The 18,664-nt window shown below is 36.4% G+C and overlaps 1 protein-coding gene across 4 annotated transcripts in view; it reads right to left on the bottom strand.

Moving 5' to 3' along the window:
• Window positions 1-18,664, bottom strand: part of KCNQ5 (potassium voltage-gated channel subfamily Q member 5) — a 539,086-nt gene that overhangs the window by 414,613 nt on the left and 105,809 nt on the right. The window lies entirely within an intron of this gene.

Raw genomic sequence — 18,664 nt, 5'->3', positions numbered from 1 at the left:
CTACAACTTTGGATAACCCTTCTTGTATTAAAACTAATTTTGAACAGGCTTTTCTCTTGAGCTAGCTGTATGCTTCTCAATGGTAAAAACTACACATTAGCCATTTTTTCACATCTCACTACTAGCTCTATTCAAGCAAAAATTTTAAAATATCTTTGTCAATTGGAATACCCTGAAGAAACATACTTTTGAGTAATACAAGGCTGATGAAACCTACTAAATACAGGTTGAAGGGTTAGAAGTAGAAGAACTGAACAGAAAGAAGTTCTTGCGGGATGCTATAATCAGGTAAAAATATTCATCCTGGGCAAGTTACAACTTTTTAGCATCATTGTAGCTTTGCTTATAAGATACAAAATCAGGGGCGCCTGGGTGGTTCAATTGGTTAAGTGTCTGCCTTTGGAATCAGGTCATGAGCCCAGGGTCCTAGGATGGAGCCCTGTGTCCAGCTTCCTATTGAGCAGGGAGCTGCTTTCCCTCTCTCCCTGTACCCCTCTCCTCCACTCATGCTCTCTATCAAATAAATAAATAAAATCTTTTAAAAAAAAGATACAAATTCAGTATAAGTGTGACTAATGGATCAGGCATTTTTATTACATATCTATTTAATTCAAAGAATTTTAATTTCTAATGCAATGATTTTAATGTATTAGGATATTTGATCATATAACATAACTTTGCATTCTGAAATGTTTGTTTTTTTTAATCAAATGGACTTAAAATGTATCATACTGTGGCAACATGAAAAATCACTTCAACTTCAAAAAGGTCATCCCTTTTCTATAGCTCAGTCTATGAACAAATCTACCATCATCTGATTTTATTGCTTATAAAATTAATAAATCCAAAAGTACACTGGTAATTCCTTGAACGTTATCAGACCTGAGTAAACTCTAAGTAGTGTTATATTTCCAGCCCTCTGTATTGAAATAGGATATTTTCTGAAAAATCAAAATGGCATTGAACCTGATTTCTAGTAAATCTTTATTACTGATTAATATCTAATCATATCAGACTTTGTAGATTATTTCCAGGGCATTCTTTCACTCTAGATAGAAGTTGTGTATTTGAACTCAAAAGCCACTCTAATGAAATGTATTTGAAAGTCCTTTTCAAAGTTTATGAATGACTCACATTGGACTCAGGTTATTTGCTTTTTTGTCACTTATGATCCTCCATTTATAAAAAGTATGTAAAATTTACCCTTTGCTATTTTGGATAGCATTTTGATAACAAGATATACAAACCAAGATTTTATGGAATTTAAAACCATATTCTTTGCATTTCAGTTTTTAAATTATAAACAATGAGGTAATTATAAGTTTCAAAAAGAAAGTTTTTCTGGGGAAGTGTTGTTAATTTGTAATTATAATTTGACTATGAATGGTGAGTACTTCCTTTAGAGTCCACATTAATTTCTATGTTTGCTTTTAATTAGATAATGCTTTCTGAAATAAATAAAAAATATTCTGGAAAAGGAAAACCAAATGCCTTGATGGTACATCAAAACAACCCTAAGTTGATTATGTCGATGGAAATAAAAATATTAAAAAAGTATTGTCAGTGATTGTTCGAGTATCCATGACTGTTCCCTCTGGGGTCTTTTTTGTATCTTGTATTTTTCCATTCACCTACCTATGTCTGACCATTTCCCTGCCCATTTTTCTGTTGAATGGAAAGCAGAGTATGGTAGGAGAAATAAAATGCAGTAAAGTTCAAATCCCTCCTTTTGGCTATTTGTAAGCAATGGGAGGAAGTGGTTTAGAGTAAGTTTTAATAGCAGGTACTAAGGTTTACAGAATATTAATGATTTTAATTTGCCCACATTATTCCACGAATAGGGGTAGCTGAGGATTAAGTGACTGACCAATGGCATCTAAAGTGTATTTCTGGATGAGAATAATTCCTACCCTCAACTAAAAAACTAGCAGTAAGTAAAAACAACTCATAAGCAGGTGGCTTTGGATTATAAACAAAAATCACTCTTCCTAATTGGCTGGATAAGCTAGTATTCTGTTTGAACTTTTAATAGAACCTCAGTCTAAATATTAGAACAAGGACTTGCCTTTAAATGAAAATGCTTTAGAGTGTTGAACATTCTTTTTGTAGTTTATTCAAACTTCTCTGAATTGTTAAGGTTCTGTCATGGCCATGAGTAGTGAAGAGAAATATGAGGAGGAAGAAAATAAATATGTAATTTAGAATTTGTTCAAGATCCAAGAGTTAACTCCCTTTATTCAAGAAAGTTGAGTCATGGGGAAACCACAGGTGGTCAGGGAGTGGGTGAACCATGACACATCTGTTTCTCATAAAACCAGACTGTGCCATTCTAGAGCCTTTACTTTTTCTGAATGAAATACATTCATGTGTGAACATGTCAGACCTGGTACAGGAAAAACATTAATTTTCCCTGGCACACCATGCACTTATGATTTATTTGCCTAAATGCAATACTTGGGCCTTCTTGCTCCCTCTAAACATATTTACCACTTACATTTACTGAGTTCTCCTGGCAAGTTTGTGGTCTCAACAGGGGCTGCTTTTTCTAATACAATGTACTCTCCATTATGAAAATCTGTTTACAAGCTCTTCAGGAACATTTGCCTGACTTAATGAGATTTTCACCAAAACTAATTATTAAATGCATTTTTATTAATATGGGTCTTGTCTCTCCTGGTGAAGACACAAACAACAGCTTAAAAACTCAAGCCATGAAAGAGTGAGGTATAGAAATTTAATATTCTCTGTTATTATAGTTGAACTTAAAGCCATCAGTGCTTCTCAAAATTTAATGGACATTCAAACCACTCACAGATCTCATTAAAATGAAGATTCTGGGGTGCCTGGGTGGCTCAGTGGGTTAAGCCACTGCCTTCGGCTCAGGTCATGATCTCAGGGTCCTGGGATCGAGTCCCACATCGGGCTCTCTGCTCGGCAGGGAGTCTGCTTCCTCCTCTCTCTCTCTCTGCCTGCCTCTCTGCCTACTTGTGATCTCTCTCTGTCAAATAAATAAATAAAATCTTAAAAAAAAAAATGAAGATTCTGATTCAGTAGGTCTGGGGTAAGGGCTCAAGATTTATAACAGGCTGCCAAGTAATGCTCTAACAAGCTGTTGATCTATAAAAACAACTCTTGAGTAAAGAGAACTCTAGGGGTAGTTTCTTTACAGGAAGGTTACAGTCAACCAGGTGATACGGAAGCCACGCTGAGATGATCTCAGCTTGCCTCTACCTTTCTTCCCAGTTTTTGTGAGTATTTGCACTCAGAAAAAAGTTGAAATAAAAAAGACTGCACATCAACTGTATCAAAGTACATGGACAGCAACTACTTTCCCAACTCCCAAATCATTCCCCCTCTTCCTCTTTGCTCTTTCTGTTGTCCTCAAGGCCATTTTGTTCTTAACAAGCTATTTTATACTTTTAAGAAATGTGTAGACTAGACAGTACAAAAGACTGAGGATTTTCTAATGTAGGATTTTCTAAGGAAAGAGTGATGTGAAATGTTAGTCCCTCTGAACTACAATTTGGAAGAGCTGACCCTTTTCTTACTCCATCTCTTTCTGCTTAAGGGAAAGTCATTTCTTTCCCTATAAACTGGTATGATCTTACTCTTATTAACAACCCTGTTGATAGTGTCCAGCAAGTTCGAATTATGTAGGACAGCATTTGGAAACACTTTTTAAGGCTTTATATATTATTATTTTAAGACATACAAACAATGACAATTCATGTGCTATGTAGCTAACTAGATTATGCTATCACTGAGAACAGGAGTTATATTATACTTCCATTTTTTTTTTTTTTTTTTTATAACCTTGTACCTTAAGTCCCAATGTTAGGTATCATAATATTCTAAAAAAATTCAGATGATGAATAAATTGATTGAAAAAGAAATTAAGTTGCAATATTTAATGCTGACATTTGATCCTGTTGTTTAAGTTGCTATCATAAAATAGAAGGTACTAAAACTAGCACAGAGGTTCTGTTTTTGTGTCGTGGGCCATTCTGGCAGTCCATGAAGCCTAAAGAACCATTTTTTTTCAAAATGCATAAAAATAAAGATATTACAATGAAAAATAATCATGTAAAAACAGTTAATAAAACATTGAAATAATTCTTTATTAATACACTAAATAATGAGGTCTAGCATCAAGTCAAGTAGCTAACATAATTTTGAAGTAGTGATGAGTACAAATGATATGAGATATTTGAAAATATTCTACAGGGTGCCTGGTTGGCTCAGTCAATTAAACATCTGACTTTTGATCTCTGTTCAGGTCTTGATCTCAGGGTTATGACTTCAAGTTCCATTTGGGGTAGAGACTACTCAAAAAAAATAATAAAATGAAATTTTAAAAAATCCATGATTTCTATTAGTGACAATAATACAATGAATTGTTGCTTACATTCATAATTAAGAATGTATCAAATATCAGAGTTAGTGAAAATAAAGATATATCTTTTTCTATCTAAGTTCTGGACCTTAGGTTATAAACCCTTGAACTAGGGACTGGTAAATAGTAGAATTACAAAATCACATGATCTTTAAGAGACCTCAAAATCCATACCCTTGTCTCCTTTGATACAAGGGTTACAATACAACATACCATCTTTTGTTACTATAATTAAGAGGATTTGCAGTTCTGCTAGGTAGAACTAACTAATAAGTCATTTTATCACTTTGCACAATAAACACAGGTCTATGTAACATATGGTATGTATTAGTTTGGTATAGTGTAATATAAAAGGATGCTGCATTGGATCTTAATTTATTACCAAAAAATGGAAATTTCTAACATTTTTCCTTACTCTTATACTCAAAATTATATTAATATTACTTTGAAAGAAAATATGGTGCTCCAAGATTCTGCTTTTTTAAAAGCATTTAGCTAAATGTGTCCAATGTAGTTGTTGAAGAGCAAAGATAAACAATTCTAAGTGTCTTTATTAAAAGCAGTGCAAACCTTGTTTTCTTTTACCATTGCTTCATATTTAGTTCAATGACAGCTACCATTAGTATCTGTCAGCAGATCCCTGACAGAGGGGGGAAACAGTGACTCACCCTTGATCACTGGCATGTCTACTCTGGTTCATCTGAACTGCCTCCCAATGCTTTTAGAAACAAGGTAGATGTTTGACAAGTCCCACTGAGAAAATCAAGAGAAAGAGAAGAGCCAATATCAAGGAACCAGGTCTTAGGGCAAGTAAACAATAATGCAGAATTTTAAATAAAGTGGCAATCAGAAGCAAAGGGAATGATCTTGGTGAAATTAGTTTATGTCATGTATTTCGGGGCTGAGGTATTCCACAGAATTTTGCCATAGATTTGCAGAAAAGTTTCTTTAATGCCATATTTGTGGATTGAACTGTGTCCCTCCACCACAAAGATATGTTGATACCCTAACCTACTTGTATCTGTGAATGTCACCTTATTTGGGAGTAGTCTTTGCAGATATAATATAGTTAAGATGAGGTTACATGGGATTAGGGTTGGGCTCTGAATCCAATGACTGGTGTCCTTATAAGGAGAGAAACAACTGGAGCCAGGAACAGAGACCAAGGGAGACGGGGGAAAGAGTCATGGGGTGGCAGAGGCAGATTGCAGTGATGCACCTGTAAACCAAAGAATGCCTGAGGTTGGTGGGAACCAAGCTAGGTAGAGGCAATGAAGGACTCTTCCTTGGAGATATCAAAGGAAATATGACCTTCTGACATTTTGATGTCAGACTTCTGGCCTCCAGAACTGTGAAAGAATAAATTTCCGGTGTTTTAAACCACGCAGTTTGCAGTCATTTGTTATGGCAGCCCTAGAAAATGAATATAACCACCTCCTTTAAAAAGAGTTAGAAATTCGCAACGATTGCATCAGGATGACACCTAATTTCTATCTCAAAAAGTTGTTTTAATTCCAAAGTAATATAAACTCAGTTTAAAGACAGCACGGCTGCAACATTCTCACAAATATAAGGCTAAAATTTACGAAAATGAAGTTACAAGTACATTAGCCTTGACCACTACCATGATTGAATGACAATGCTAAATATTGGCAGTGGCTCCTAGAAATTGTAATGAGTGTGAAAGTTACATACATTTACTTGATTTAATCATGTAATTTTGTATTGATCTGGTACTACAATGAACTGCTAAGTCTGGAGAGCAAAATTCAAACAATTAAGTGATTACAGGTGACAAAAGAAGTATGGAGTACCCAGTGATTTCCCAACAGATCTCTTCAGTTTTAAGGAGCGTTTGAGCACATCGAAATGCACATAGTTTCCAAAATTTCTCTCATTGCTAGACTTTTAAATGGCAAAGCAATAAGACAAATGCAAGAGAAACAGACACAGAAAAGCTGAGTCATTGGATTAAAAGGTCCCAAGATTTTCACAAAAACAATATAAATACACTCATTGAGAACAGCCCCCAAATCAGAATTTCTGGGATGAATTTTTCTTCTCTGTATTTTACCTCATCACCTCCTCTCCATAAATCCATTACCCTCCTATCTCCCATTTTTCAACAGCCTGTTCTTAACTTATGTTCCCCCCCCCCCCCCCACCAAAATCTTCCCCAGTGTAGCTGTAGAATTCCTCAGCAGGGATGGTGCCCCTATGCCTTCCTTCTTACTTTTTATTATCAAGATACAGATAAAGATATAAATATAGGCATAGATATTTGCATTTCCTCTCTCATCTGACTCTGAAGTTTGGTGTGGCCAGATGATATGCTCTGGCCAATGAAATGTGAGCAGAACTGGCGTGTCATTTCTGGGAGAAAATTTTAAGCGCCAGTGCATGACCTACCTGCATCTCGCTCCTCCCCTAGTGATTGTGGAAGCACATATTAGCATGGAGCATGCCTTAGTCTGAAAATCACAGGGATTACAATGAGCCTGACTCCTGTAGATGTGAAGCATGAGGGAAATAAGCTTCTATGATTTAAGCCACTGAGATTTAGGCCTTTGTTTTTCTTTCGCTATTGCAGCAAAACCTAGCCTATCATGCGAGATACAATAATAAACATTCACACCGCTTTATTTCCAATCTCAGCTTATTTCCATCTCAGTTAATACTTCTCCATAAAAGTACTGGGTGTTATACTCAACAAATCATTGAACATTGCATCAAGGACTAATTATGTACTATACAGTGGCTAACAGAACATAATAAAAAAATACTTTTCCGTAAACTAGGCAAGGTTTAGATTAGAATTACTGGTTCACCAAATGGAAAGCTAAGGCTTAGTGGTATAGATCTGGTTAAGAATACAAACTAGAGAGTTGAATCCAGTCCAGCATTCTTTCATTTATAAGTTGTTCGTAATAGATTTAATGTGACTATAAGCATGGTTCTAATAGCAAGGACAGGATCTGGATTTTAAGAAGGCATATGGTTATTGAAGAATAATGGTATGGTTAATACTAAAGATGTTAGTAAATTGAATTTGTGAAATTGCCATTATGTTCTGTTTTCATCCATTACATTGTATAACGAAAAATGAAAATAAAAGGGGTTTGTATTTACTACAAATTTATTTAAAAATTTGAATTCTGAAGCTGCATGGTAATGTCAGATTAAATTCCATTAAAATTCTATTAACATAATTGAGTTACATTTTAATGACTAAAATAATGAAAAATGCTTAATAAAATGCACTATTTATATTATTAAAGATTTCATTAATTGGATTGAATAGTATTTGGACTTATTACTAGTAGAAAAAAATTACTGCCTACTTAATAATGTTTTTATGCCAATAGTTACACTTCTTTCCATACTTTTTGGTCTTTAAATCTTGGTTTTTTTTTTAAAGATTTTATTTATTTATTTGACAGAGAGAGAGAGAGCAACAGTGGAATGGAAGGAGCAGAGGGAGAAGGAGAATCAGGCTTCCCACTGAGGAACCAGACACGGGGTTTGATCCCAGGACCCCAGGATCATGACTGAGCTGAAGGCAGATGCTTAACCAACTGAGCCACCCAGGCACCCCTGGTCTGTAAATCTTCTAGTGACTGCTGCAACATTACCTAAAAGTCAGGAGTGCATTTCAGATAAAAATACAACTAAAATGGTTAAAATGAACAAATGTTTTTGAAGAATTTTATGGGAAGTCAGGCAGAGAAGCCTTTAACATGGACAATTTCAAGATAAAAACGTTATTGGTTGGTTTCACCCTAAAAAGAGTTTTATATTCCAGCTTTGTTGACTGATTTTTTTTTTTTTTCAAAGAAGCAGGAATATTTCAGGTTTCTTTTAGCTACAGTGTAAGGGGCATGGAAATAAGCAGACGCCCACACTCCTTAGGTCTGAAAGATATCCGCAGACTTGGGGCAAATCACACAGCTGCACTCTACTGAGTACATTATGTTCATTTCTGCATTTGGATTTCATTTGAAGTCTCTCTTGAAAATGCCATCTCAAGGGCATGGCCTCAAAAGACCACCACTGCTACTTGTTCCTAAATGTCCCTGCAATGTCCAAACTCAGCTTACCTGCTCATTGGGAAGAGTAGTTTTCTAATAAAATCATTGAGTTCATGTATAACAGTTATTGCATTTAAATGAAAAGTATTAACTTATATTAGTAACAAAAGCATATCACCACCAAATCATAAACAGAAATAACCAGATATCAGTCCATGAACTACCTGGAAACCTTGAGTAAATCGTACTTAGAGAACTGTGGTTATTTATATCAGATACTGCAAAGAAAGCTGATCTGTAGGACAGCTGATATAAATAGCAGCAGAAAGAGGAGCAGGGAAAGTCACATTTGTATATGTGAACAGATCAAGTAGAACTTTTGCAACCCTATGAACTTGAAAACTCCTTCCAAGATTGCATTACAACAGCATCCATTATACAAGGGATGTTTTACTGCACTGTTTTAAGAGAAATACAAATTCTCTGGTGATCCTTGAACTGTGCTGCATTAAATATTCAAATAACCTACTACAATGAAGGATACTGAAGCTATCTGCTAATCAGCCTTGCACCATTACTATACCCCTAGGGAGATTTCATTACTCACCCTGCACCCCCACCCAGATCACTCTAGATTATTTGACAACCAAGTCTAAAATTCACTCCCAGTTTTTCCTTATTGCGTAAAAGTAGTTGAGAGCCAGTGGCAGCTACGGGCTGAATGGCAGAGCATGAGAGGGTGGGGTGGCAAAAGGATGGGGTGTGAGGGTATGGCATAGTTCTTTAACCAGATGGTATTAAGTTGCCCCTAAAACTAAAAGAGAAGATATATCCCTCAGAGTTAGAGGTTAATGAAGTTAGGTTTGTCCACTTCTCTAGCAACTGCCACATTTCCCATTTTTTCCTGATGAACCCTATTTGGGTTTTGGTTTTTTCCCACATCTGTAAGTCTTCTTAAAAAGTTCTTTCATTCCTGGGACGCCTGGGTGGCTCAGTTGGTTGGACAACTGCCTTCGGCTCAGGTCATGATGCCGGAGTCCTCGGATCGAGTCCCGCATCAGGCTCCCAGCTCCACGGGGAGTCTGCTTCTCCCTCTGACCTTCTCCTCACTCATGCTCTCTCTCACTGTCTCTCTCTCAAATAAATAAATAAAATATTTTTTAAAAAAACTTTCAAGGGCGCCTGGGTGGCTCAGTGGGTTAAGCCGCTGCCTTCGGCTCAGGTCATGATCTCAGAGTCCTGGGATCGGGTCCCGCATCAGGCTCTCTGCTCAGCAGAGAGCCTGCTTCCCTCTCTCTCTCTCTCTCTCTGGCTGCCTCTCCGTCTACTTGTGATTTCTCTCTGTCAAAATTAATAAATAAAAATCTTAAAAAAAAAAAAAAACTTTCAAAAAAAAAAAAGTTCTTTCATTCCTACCTCAGCTGCATGGGATAAACTAAGTTTACTTTCATTTTGTGGTTTTATAACTTACAAAGACCATAATGACATCTTCTAAGGTATGCTTTCCCTATTCTAATGCTCCAAAGTTTTGCTACTTAAAGTGAGGTCTGTGGCTCAGAAGCATCAGTATCACTTGGGAACTTGTTAGAAATGCAAATTCTCATCAATTCCATCCTACCGACCTACTACAACAGAACCTGCATTTTAGCAAGAGTCCCACGAGATTCATATGATCATATATGTTAGAGAAACAATGCCCTAAGAGACATTTGAACTCTTGCTTCTGCACCTGAGAGACTTAGTATCATGCACCGTTGGGACTCTCTTTCTTGTAGGCTGCCTCCTGAAGGAGGTAAAAAGTCCAGAAGCACCATTCTTTCAATTAAACCAGTATTCCTGGTTATCCATTACTATTAGAAAGGCCACAGGAAAGGAAATATTATGTGATCTCGTGACTTTTGAGACCTTAACAATGGAGCTCCCTTTGAGAACACATTACTGGACAATCTTACATCCAAGTTCAAGCCAGACAAGGTTCAACTCACTGCCAACCCAACTTGTCCTAAACATCTGGACTCTATCTCCCATTCTCAGAGAAAAGACAAGTACATCACTGACTCCACTCAAACTTGCATCAGATACTCTTTTCCCTAACTAATTGGTAACCAATATCATCCTCATATTTTTAAGTTCTTCCAAAGAGAAAGTTCTTTAGTGCTATCTCAGCTACAGGTTTCATTATACTCTGAGCCTTGGAACATGACCACCTTCATCATCAAAAATCCTGGAACATTTCCTAGGTTTCCATTCTCAGAGATATTCAATTCCAGCATCAATCACAATTAAAGGAAAGGGAAAAGGATTGAACAAGGACACAAGAGCTGACAGCAGTTAGCAGCTAAACCTCTGGGGTTCTACCTAGAGTTCTAGGTATAAGATAGCACCAGTAGCTTGTTGAAGCTTTCAGCATACTCTTCTACTTCCTAGACTCTTTTCCTTCTATTTGTATAACTGTGTTTGGAAAAGTCTTCACCTGCCCTTTGATCCTCTCTTAGAATTTCATCTCCCTTATGGATTGGGTAAACATGGCTGTATCTTCCAACTACAAACATTGTCATAAAAATATTACTTATACTTGGTCATTCATCTAGAATCTCATTTTGACTGTTAAGTCTGTAACAGTCTTCATCAACTCAGATGACCTCTGCAAACTGATTCATAGACTCTACTTCATAGACTACAACAGCTGCCCGTGACAAATTTATCACTTGTGGAGAATTTCCAGTTACTCACTAGTTGTAGAATCAAGACAATTGATCTTGGAAGTTACTCTGAGTTTCTTTCCTCTTCTCAAAATGATTCAGGCTTGGTCTCCCTTAACATCCTTCCCCAATCTGCTTCACTACTAGATCATTCATTTCCTAAGAGAATGTCCTCTTATTCATCTAGTATTTCTAGTACCTTGAAGTGGCAAATAAGAGGTACTCAATAAATATTTATTTACTTATTTATTTGAGAGAGAGAGAGCGTGAGAGAGGGAGCAACGGAGAAAGAGTATGAGAGGGGGAAAGGGAGAGAGAAGCAGACTCCCCTGCTGAGCAGGGAGCTGATGTGGGGCTTGATCCCAGGACTCTGAGAGCCACACAGGAGCCCCTCAATAAATACTTCTTAACTGAAGATAACTGGGATGAAAAAACTAGGGTTGCTTTCTATAGATGCTATTATAGCTAGGAAAGACACTGAAACCTACTGAGAAGGTTATGGGACTACTGTCATAAAAATTGAGAAAAACTATTTCTCCAGTAAGTACTTCAGTATTTTGGCGGCTCACACCTTGATTTCAATCAGGTGAGACCCAGGGCACAGAACCCAGATAAGCTGTGCCTACCACCTGACCCACACAAACTGTGAGATGATAAGTTTATGTTGTTTGGGGTCAGTACATTTGTGGTAATTTGTTACACCGCAAGATATTACTAATACAACTGATTACTAATACAACAGCTTTGGCTTCTAGTGCTGTAAATATTCTTAAAATACAAGAGTTAATTTTATTTTTCTCATTTTAAAGATTTATTGTATATGAAGCAGACTCTGAATGACATCAATTCCAGGGACCAAAAAATTGTTAGTAGAAGAGCTGCTGTGAGAATTAATAGCTTCTCAGCCCAAAGTTCTCGGCTCACTGAACATACCATCTGTAGCTCTGTTGCTTTCTCTGATAGAGAAACAAATTGTTTAGGGGGCTATGATTGTCTATGTTATGTTTGTAAGAGTGGTGTCTATATTATCATTCCTAAGAAAGAGTAAGTTTAAACATGAAATTTTGTAAAGCAACAAAGACTCAGAGCTTCCGTTATGAAATCAAAGAAGTTCAGAAGCAGCAGAGACTCAGCAGAGTAAAACCAAAGTGAGCAGCGGCAAAGCCACTGATAGAACAGGATGTGGTAACGTTTACATTTCTTCTCTTGTGTCTTATTTATTGGTCCCACATAGCACACCACAAATGGTGGCTTCAGTCCTTCAGATGGTAGCACCTAGTGTCAGGCTTTTTCAGCAGACTTACTCTGTGGAATTATGCACAATTACACACTCTTGCAGGTCTTATATTAATCCTTAATTTCTTTTTAAAATGTTTTAAATATTTTATTTTTTAGAGATTTCCCATAAAGGTTTTGCTCATACGATAACCTCCCCCACTATTAACATCACCCCCCAGAGTGGTACATTTGTTCCAATCGATGAACCCACACTGACACATCATTATCCCCAGAAGCCCACAGTTACATTAAAGTTACTCAGTGTTGTACATGCAATAGGTTTTGATAAACGTTTAATGTCATATATCCATCGTGACAGTAACATACAGAAGTTTCCCTGCCCTAAAAATCCTCTGCCCTATTTGTCCTTCATTCCCTGCAACCCCTAGCAACCACTGATCTTTTTAGTGTCTCATAGTTTTGCCTTTTCCAAAATGTCATAAAATGGGAATCATACAGTATGTATCCTTTTCATATTGGTTTCTCTCATCTAGTAATATGCACTTAACTTTCCTCCATGTCTTTTTATGCCTTGATAGCTCATTTCTTTTTAACAGTGAGTAATAATCTGGTGCCAGCAAGTACTACAGTTTACCTGAAGGATACCTCAGCTACCTACTGATAGACATCCTGGTTGCCCTAATTCCTTTTAAAAATATTTTTTTTCTGTGCAACCATGCAAGTTCTTATAATTTAACCATGGAAAGTAACATAATAAATCCAAGAGCAATAAGAAAAAAAAATGAAGAAAAATAAGATATTCCAAGAAATATGTGAATTGAAATGCTTACCAATTTATTTGCATCGTGTTTTGGATATACTGAAAAAAATCTTAAATGGCTACAGTTGAGAACCTAAAATTAAATGTAACATCTTGGTATATTAATAGTCATTTAAGAATAAAATTGTATTACACACAAAAATATTTGAATTCTACAACAGAATGAAGACTCTGAGAATTGAAAGCAGCCCCAGAACTCCTCCTCCAGGTGAATGAGGCTTCAGGTGCCAGAGGCTGTTTGGATCTGAAGGACGCGAAGGGTTAGTGTCTTCAGTCCTCTTGCATTGACAGACGATTTGCTCTCTAAGCTATGTTTCAAACTTTTTCACCCAGATTTTAAATAATACATGTTATGTTCTCCATCTCCTTCCCCCCTCCCAGGACCCCATCTCTCTCATAGCTCTACTATAAGACCCACAGGAGAAGAGACACACTCCTACACCTACCTACACTTTCCCTCAGACTCCCTCAGAAAGCTGCTTCTAACTCTGATTAGTCTAGTGGTCTCCAAAAAGAAAAAAAAGTCATATTTTCAGGAAGCCCTCTGAATCCAAAGGCAGACACTGTCTTAATCATCTTTGTGAGCCCCGTAAAGACCGTGCCCTTTGGAGATAATATGTTAACTCCTTACCAAGGCTCCTCAAGTCTAAAGAAGAAAAAGAGAACATGTGACCCAATTCCTTTTTGAAAACATTTTAGAGCTGAAAAACTAAAAGACCAAAGCACTGATTCCAGTTCAGAGTTTGCTGACCACTGGGTTGTTTTAAATGATCCTAAAGTATACAAAATAATCAAACTGCTCTCACTTTTTTCACTTTCCTATTTTCCCCTTGGGATTTTTTTCCTTCTCCTTCTCACTGCAGTTTGAGGAGAATGTGAAAAAAAAAAAAAAATGTTCTTGTTGGGGTAGGGGCTGGAAGTCCCTTTCCTGAAATTCATTTTCCCCTTCTTCCTTAGTAGCAAGCTCTCATATTCTTGAGAGCAGCCCCTCATATAGATAGATGAGGAGGGGGAAGTGAAAAAAATGAGGCTTTAAAAGAGGGTTGGCTTAGCTTGGTGGTGTATTTTTTGCCCTGCACCTCCTTTCTCTTCTCCACGCCTGAAATGTGCATTTTGGTGAGAGCTTCTTCAGCCATCTTGAACCGTGAGGCAAACTTGAAAACAGAAACCACACACTAAAGATAGTAGGTGAAAAAGAAATAAGGAGACTGGATCACTGATTATGAAATGACCACACTGGGGCTAGAGTGCCAACACCTGAACTCATGTATAGGAGAGAAAAACAAACATCTATTTAAGTTTAAAGTTACTATTATTTGGGATAGCTATTACATACAGCCAAGTCTAATTGATAAAAATTCTTAGATTCACTTCTAAATGGCAGCTGTTCTACCTTCTGTGGCCCTTCTAGGTACATCGTGCTTTTGCCATGCTGTGTGTGCCAGACAAATCTGGTGGCTTTCATTGGACAGGATGACAGAAACTCGTTAGCACCACATTTGCTACACTTTCCCACCTATCCCCTCATTTGCACTTAAAATTTTCATATGCCTTTTTACTACATTATCTATTCCTTCTAGTCCTGCAGGAATCTGGATGTAGAGCTAGGATTAAAAGAGCTAACAAGTCCTTCCTTCTCAGCATCACATATGCCGAGTCATACATAGCATCAGAAAGAAAAGCACTTAATCAGAAATCTATGAAGACAGAGAAGATTTTAAAAATGCTTCTAATGGACATAAAAGACAATTGGAACAAATAGAAGCACTTACCATGTTCTTGGATAGGAACCTCACTGTATAGACATTCATTTTCTCAAAGCTAATTTGTAATTGTAGTGACACCCTAAAAGAAATCAATATTTATTTTCCAGAATGAAATACAATTATTCTAAGGTTTATATAGAAAAATAAATAAACAAGAACATCCAGGAAAATTCAGGAAACAAGAATGAGGAATGAGTAACTCCACCACATAAAACACCATAAAGCCTCAGTAATGAAACCAATATGGAACTATTACATGAACAGAGATGTGAGTTTAAGAAAAAAAAAAAAAAGTTCTGAGCTTCAGAAATGGACTCTTAAAATATCCAGAATTTGGTATATGATAAAAGTGGCATTTCATATTCATGGAGAAAAGATGGAGGATACAGTGAGTGGTATTGAGAAAACCAGGTAGCCATAAGGATAAAAAATTGAATCTCTATCTTACACATACACCAAAAAATTTTTCAAAGGATCAGACTAAATGTAATAAAAAATAGTAAAAGTACTAGAAGAAAGGATATGAGAACTCTTTTTATAATCTTAAAGTAGAGAAAGGCTTATCTGTTACACAAAATCTAGAAGCCATAAAAGAAAAAGTGATAAATTAGGCCATATGTTGAAGAAAAATAAAATTCTAAATAGTTTTTAAAAAACTATAAAGAAAGGCAATACATATGAAAAATACTTACAATTCAAGTAACCTGAAGAGGACTAGTTTCCTTGGTATACAGGTAGCTCCTACAAAATACTCATTTACCCAATTCTATTTAAGGTAGTAAGACAAAATCTAGCAACCCAATGAAATTTGGTCACAGTCTAAGAACAGTTAATATAAATTCTAAAAAATACAAATAGCTCCTAAATACATGAAGTAAGTCCTCATTCATAATAAAAGAAATGCAACCTCATTTTTCACTTAGGATATTGGCTAAATTCCAAGAGTTTGCTAACATACTATTGACAATGCCATAGAAAAAGAGGCCCTCTCCATATTGTTGGTGGGAGTAAAACTGTTAGAATTCCATAAAAGACAATTTGGTAGTTTATTTTAAAATTATATACTCATAAACCCTTTGACTCAACATTTCCACTTTTGGTTTTTTCCCTACAAATATACTAACCAATGTGCATAAAGACAGGCATACAAGATTATTTATTGCAACACTATCTGTAATAGCCAAACATCTGGACTCCTCTGTCTTTTGATGCGAAGACTAATTAAAAACTATAGTATATCCATTAAATAAAATGATACACAGCTCTAAAATATCATGAGAGAGTTCTTTCTTTACTGATGTGGGAACATCTGTAAGATACATTAAGTGAAAAAAGAAACACTGCATAATACTTACAGTATATTACAATTCTGTGTAAAAAAAAAAAAAAGAAAAAATGGGAATATACTCAGAGGTAAATGGTTCACTCTATACCTTTGTATACTTTTTGATGTTTGGGTCATTAAAATATATTACCTAGTCAAAAATTTCATAAAGTAAAGGAAAGAATATGGATACATGTCATTGAGATCTCTACAAATCTAGAAACCTGTGTAATTTTGTCCTAGAAGATTAAAGAAGAAAAAAAAGTAAAAAATGAATTAAAAAGGAAAGTTTTTTCTTTCCTTGTCTTAAAAATCTTGATGCTTCTGAATATATTCACCAACAGAAGAGTTGATACAACCTCATTCCCTATTTAGGTAATTCTCAGGGAGTAGTATCAGTACCTAATGAAAGGATATTCCCTTTCTCTAGGACAGGGAGATCTGACAACATTCATCTAGTGAGATTTCAAAATAACTATGGACCAGTGACTGCAATGAGGCTCTCATTGTCACCTTTTTTTTGAATGGAGTGTTCACTTTGGCTATCCTGTCCCTATTTCACAATTATGTGTTGGGAGATTGTTTGTCATGGGGGAGGATTAAACAACTTGTCTCTGAAATTCACAAGGTTTCAGGTCAGGAGAAGCTGAATCTAGAATTGACATAAATTAGAAAATCCTGGACTTTGATTCCACAAATTAACAAGAATTCTAGGATATCTGGGGAATAGAGATTATTAGAATTAAGGTATTTTGTGTGTGGAAGTCATGTGAGTAATTGTGATCTAGAAGGTAAAGTGTGGCAGACTGCATTATTTTTCCCAATTCCCCACTTTTTTCCACAGCTATCCCATATTCCAAGTCACTATGCAGAACCTCCCAGAAGAATGAAAGAATATTTTTTTCTCTCACTGATGTTAGACTTACTCAAGTGATTTGCTTTGACCAGTACAATGTTTGCAGAACTACAGAAGCAGAGGGTTAAAAGATTCTTATCTGGTTGGGCTTTGGCACATTTACTCTGCCTTTTACCATGAGAAAATAATGCCTTAGATAGCTTCTGGTCTGAGAAAGATGAAAGAAAGGTAGTGTCAACTTAGATCAAATATTCAACTTAAAGCCATACCTTGCTGGGGGCAGTCTAGATCATCAAAATTTCAACTGGCCCTAACCCATGTGTGAGAAAGAAATAAATGCTTTCTGAATGCTCCTGGGGATTAGGTAATCTATTATCCAGTATTATTGTGGTAACAGCTAAGAGCTAATTAGTACCAATTCAGGAATCTGAAGAATTATTGAGGGAGTAATAGTTGCTAGAAATTGATTCCAGCTTATTTCAGGGGCAATTGTTGGGAAGTTATTGCTACTCAGTACATGTCTACGAATGTCCAAAAAGAGCCAGAAAAACTGTGAAACCAACTGACTGCTTCACAGAAAATGACAGGTATATTCTCTGAGAGGGAGGGGGCCCTAAGTACATAAATGCTATCATTAACTTTACATGTGAAAATATTTTATTTAATATTAAGAACAATGTTTTAAAACTATGAAATGAAAATCTTGAACAAAAACTGGAAATTATTACCTCAGAGATGGGCTTGACATTTCCTGCACTTATTATTTCCCTATAAATCTTGGTCAAGATGAAAAGTAGAAATCTCCAATTCATGAGCTAAAAGTGACTCTACGTGAGATGTTACTGCTCAGAACAACTGATGGCTCATCGCTCCTCTGCCCCCATGGCAGGTCATGATGAGACCCCACTGTACTACATACAGAGCATGATCCATCACAGTTAAACACTGATGTTTACATCAGCCCCATTTCAAGAAAGCTTTTCCATGTGTAAAGACTGAATTGTTAGAGTAGCTAACCAGCTGATGAGTATTTTGAAAAGAAACTACTTTTCCTGCAGGCCATGAGTAAATGTGATCTGAATAACTTACCCTTAATCAACATGCCACAGAACGTAAGGCCTTCATTCTGTCTTTACTATTTTAAAAAAAGATTTTATTTATTTATTTAAGAGAGACAGAGAGAGCAAGCATGAGCAGTGGGGCGGGTCAGAGGGAGAGGAAAAAGCAGACTCTCCATGAAGCAGGGAGCTCAGTCCCAGGACCCTGAGGATCATGACCTCTCTTTTTATATCCTATCTCTATCTCAGCTAGGGCTGCTATAACAAATTATCATAGACTGGGTAGCTTATATAAGAGATATTTATTTCTCATAGTTTTGGAGGCTGGAAGTCCAAGATCAAGGTGTTGGGACATCCAGAGGGCCTGGTTCACAGATGGCCATCTTCTCATTTTTATCCTGATATGGTGGAGAGCAGAGAGCCAGAGGGAACTCTCATGTCTCTTCTCATAAGTGCACTTGATTCCATTCATGAGTGC

This window comes from Mustela erminea, chromosome 4 (genome assembly GCF_009829155.1).
Source record: "Mustela erminea isolate mMusErm1 chromosome 4, mMusErm1.Pri, whole genome shotgun sequence".
NCBI classification, from domain to species: Eukaryota; Metazoa; Chordata; class Mammalia; order Carnivora; family Mustelidae; genus Mustela; species Mustela erminea.
Note: the sequence above shows the minus strand (reverse complement) of the source record. Positions and strands in the feature narration are given on the sequence as shown.